A 4563-nucleotide genomic window follows, 5' to 3' on the forward strand; every position below is an offset into this window, starting at 1 on the left:
CAAACTAGGTCAAAATGGTCACCAAAGTTACATCACTATGGCCTCCCCATTCTGGAACCAAATGAAAATCATACTATTACAGGTAGTCCTTGACTTACAAACACAATTCGGTCCAAAATTTCCTTTGCTAAACAATTGTTCAGTAAGTTTTGCCCCATTTTACAAACTCTCTGATGGAATTAGAGACAAATCATGGCAGGATGCGATGATGTCCGCCTGCCTTTGCAGTGTTTATTGCTTAGATACAGTCTTCCAAGCAGCCAAAGGTAGAAGAGAGCAACAGCATTTTCACTGGTGAATTCCCCCGCATCTTCTCCCCCCCCACTTTTCAATGAGCATCCTGCTGTCGTGACCTAGATGAGATCATTTACCATCAGAGAAGGTGTCTTAGATCATTCTGGGCATGTGAACTAAGTGAGGTCATTCAGGAATAAGGGCCCCGCTTAGGGCAGGGAGTTTTCTGCATGCACACACACACAATTTCACAGGGCCTCATCCCTACACCTTTCTTGCTAGTTGTTAAGTAAATCACTGTAGTTGTTAAGTTAGTAACACAGATTTCAGGGATGTGGATAAGTTAGTAACACAGCTGAAATTTGACTTTGATTGTACGAAGGTTGCAAAAGATGATAACAGGATCTCTGGATGTTGCAATCATCATCACGACATACAAGAAATGGGTCTTTTGTGTTCAAACTCCCTTCTTTTCTCTCTCATTCCAAATTAAAACCAAGCCTCAACTTTGCAAGAATCTGGCTGGGGAAAAAAGCAAAAAGGAAATAGTTGTTGCTTAACTGATGACCAAAAACTAGCTTTCAAAAACTCAGCTCCACCACAGGTTTAGCTGGAAATTGTTGATAGGTCATTAAAAACAGAAATATTAAGCTGTGTGAATGCAGTATCTGAAGAGGAAGCCATATTTATCCCCTGGCCCTTAAAAACACCTGAATTTTGATCACACGACCATAGGGATGCTACAACAGTCAGCACCATTGTAACCTCGAATGTTCACTAAACAAACAAAAGTTCTTAAATTGAGGATTACCCTTGTAAATATTTGGACAAAAGTTACAGAAATGTTTGTTGTAATAATGAAAAAAATACAAGCAGGAGGCATAGTTCTACATTTTTAATTTCCCCCCGCTTTCTTATTTAGAAACAAACAGAAAAGAAATGATACTGTTGTCCCAGGAACTCTGGGAATTTTTAGACTGTTGTGCTCCACCCGGATGTAGAGACCTTTGCAAAATTTCAGTCTATAATAATACTTGATGCTTCGGAATAGATTCCAAACCACACATATTGTCCATTTCAAGGGGAGTTCCTTTTATATAGTTCTTACAATCTGTCCCTAGTCATAAGTCATTCAGTCTCAGACCTTTTACTGCCTCACCTTTCTCACTACAGGCAGGAATATACAACAAGCTTATTTTCTGTCTATCGCATGGAAATTGTCCTATTGTTCTGACAATTTTCTCACATTTCATCTCCTATCAGTGCAACCATTTCTATGCAGTTTCACTTCTTCTATGTAGTTTTCTTAGCATATTTCAGATTGCAACCAGCTTTCCGAAATGGATTGTGTTCATTAACCAAGGTTCCACTGTACTTGTACAAGTGTCAGGTAGTATAGGCGCCTTGCGGTGGGGCACAATTTTGGGAATGCAGGTTGGACGGGGCAGGTCTCGAGCCGCTCCGAGTCTTCGGAGAGGGGCAGCATACAAATCTAATAAATAATAATAATAATGCCTGACACAATCTGAAGTTAGTTGGGGGAAAGATCAAAAGCAACATGAGAAAATATTATTTTACTGAAAGATAGTAGATCCTTGGAACAAACTTCCAGCAGACGTGGTTGGTAAATCCACAGTAACTGAATTTAAACATGCCTGGGATAAACATATATCCATCCTAAGATAAAATACAGGAAATAGTATTAAGGGAAGACTAGATGGACCATGAGGTCTTTTTCTGCTGTCAGTCTTCTATGTTTCTACACTTGTACTGCTACCTCTGCCGCATTCCTTAGTGTTATATGCAGGGCAGCCCATTCTAAAAGAAAACATCTTGAGTTCAATCAAACTTCTCGACGTTTTCTTTTAGAAAGGGCTGCCCCAAGCACAACACTGAGGAACACAATGAAGGTACCGGTACAAGTGTCAGGTAGGGCGTGCATCTCATGGTGGGGCGCAATTTGGGGGTGGCAGGATGGGTTGCAAGACACACATCTTACCTGACCCATGTACCGATATCTCCGTCTCGTTCCTTGTCCAGGGCAATCTGTTCTAAAAGAAACCGTTTTGCAAGTTCAATCAAACTTCTGGGACTCACGAGACGTTTTCTTTTAGAATGAACTACCCAACACTGAGGAACATGAAGGAGGTACCTGTAGGAGTGTCACGTAGGATGCGTTTCTCACAGCGGGGCACAATTTGGAGACTATTTACAGACATGGTAGAGAGTTAGGAAGGGCGTGAAATGTTTACTTCTTCCTTCCTAACAGAAAATAATTGAGAAGCACTGTTATTTATTTATTTATTTAATTAGATTTGTATGCCGCCCCTCTCCGTAGACTCGGGGCGGCTAACAACAATAAAAAACAATATAAACAAATCTATTATTAAAGGTAGTTTAAAAACCCCAATTTAAGAAACCAATCATACATACAAACATACCGTGTTTCCCCGATAGTAAGACACCCCCGATTGTAAGATGTATGGGGGGTTTCAGGGGGGTCGGCTAATATAAGCCATACCCTGAAAGTAAGACATATGTCTTACTTTCGGGGAAACACGGGGGTATTGCTGGGGGGGGGGAGCCTGATGACGTCGCTTCCAAGCTCCCCGCGCCCCTTGCCTTCGCCTCGCCGCCACCGCCTCTTCCCCGGCTTGGCAAAGCGAAGGACGGTGCTGGTCCGAAGCGAGCTGAGCGGGCGGCGGCTTGCAGCGAAGGCGCTCGTCCCAGCGCCCTCCTTCACCTTGCCGCGGCGCCACAGCCTCTTCCTCGTCCCAGCAACCGAGTCCTGCCGAGGTTCAGCTGCAAGCGGCCAGCGAGGCCGACCGGCTCCGAGGCGAGCGGCCGGAGCTGCGCCCTCCTTCGCCTCGCCGCGGCGCCACCGCCTCTTCCTCGGCTTGGCAAAGCGAAGGCTCCGAGGCGAGTGGCCGGAGCTGCACCCTCCTTCGCCCGCCTCCTTTCCGGCAGGCAGGTGGGGCTGCCCAACTGCGCAGAGCGGCTCCTCCCCTCCAGACACACGCTTCCCTGACACGCGTCTGCGGCTTGGAGCCCTGAGGTTGAACTTGGAAAAGGGCTCCTGTCCCGCGGCTGCCCTTCTGGACTCGGGAGATGCCTTCGGGAACGCGACCCTTTCAATTTTTCCAATGTAAGACATACCCCGAAAGTAAGACGTAGTGGGGCTTTTGGGGGTAAAAAGAAAGTAAGACACTGTCTTACTTTCGGGGAAACACGGTACCATGCATAAATTTTGTAAGCCTAGGGGGAAGGGAATATCTCAATTCCACCATGCCTGACAACAGAGGTGGGTTTTAAGGAGCTTACGAAAGGCAAGGAGGGTGGGGGCAACTCTGATATCTGGGGGGAGTTGGTTCCAGAGGGTCAGGGCCACCACAGAGAAGGCTCTGTGGCGGCCCCGACCCAATGGAAGTGCTTAAAAAAAACACCATTAGAAGCTTCAAGCTGCCACCTCCCAAAACATCTCCAGCCCTGAGTAAACCGTTTCTCAGCCTCCCCCCACCTCATATCACACAAACTAGCAAACCAGAGTCTGCAAACCCTCCGCTTTCTAGCTTGCGGGTGAAGGAAGTTAGCACCCACCTCCCTCAGGATAAGGAAATATTTTAGGAAACATTAAAAAGGCAGAATATTCTATTTCCCCTAAAGGAGAAACAGGTTTATAAAGAAAAGAAACTCAGAGCCTCAGCTCTCTCGCCCAAGTAGAAGAAACTAAAGGGGCCAACTTTTAGAAATGCAGATTTGGTAATCCGTTCAAGACAGGATTAAAACCCCAAGGAAGCCAGCATTTAGGATTAATTGCATTTGTTTAAATAAGATTTAACACCCCCTCCCCTCATTGCCGCCCTTTGGGCAACAAATAATTAAAATAAAACAACAAAACACACAAAACGAGCCTCGAAATCAGGGGCCTCCAACCCTGGCAATTCCTCAGCCAGCAAATCTTAAAAGACTTGTGGACTTCAAGTCCCAGAATTCCTCAGCCAGCAAAGCTGGCTGAGGGATTCTGGGACTTGAAGTCCACAAGTCTTTAAGTTGCCATGGTTGGAGAGCTCAGTACTGTACTAAATTACAAAATGCCGTGGAACAAACACTATAAAAACCCCACCTCCTCCTCAAACCAAGGGCTCGGTTACCCAGAATAACGGCACTTGGTGGTTCTGCTTCCCCATTAAAGCGCCCTTCCAATCAGCCACCATGTTTCCGCATCTTTTCTCCCCGCTTGGAACTGGACCCAGGGGGAGATTTCTTCCAACACACGGAAGACTTTCCCCCTCACGTTTTGCAATTCCTACCCGCCCACGTCCCCTTCCG

This window comes from Erythrolamprus reginae, chromosome 5, assembly GCF_031021105.1.
Source record: "Erythrolamprus reginae isolate rEryReg1 chromosome 5, rEryReg1.hap1, whole genome shotgun sequence".
Taxonomy (NCBI): Eukaryota; Metazoa; Chordata; class Lepidosauria; order Squamata; family Dipsadidae; genus Erythrolamprus; species Erythrolamprus reginae.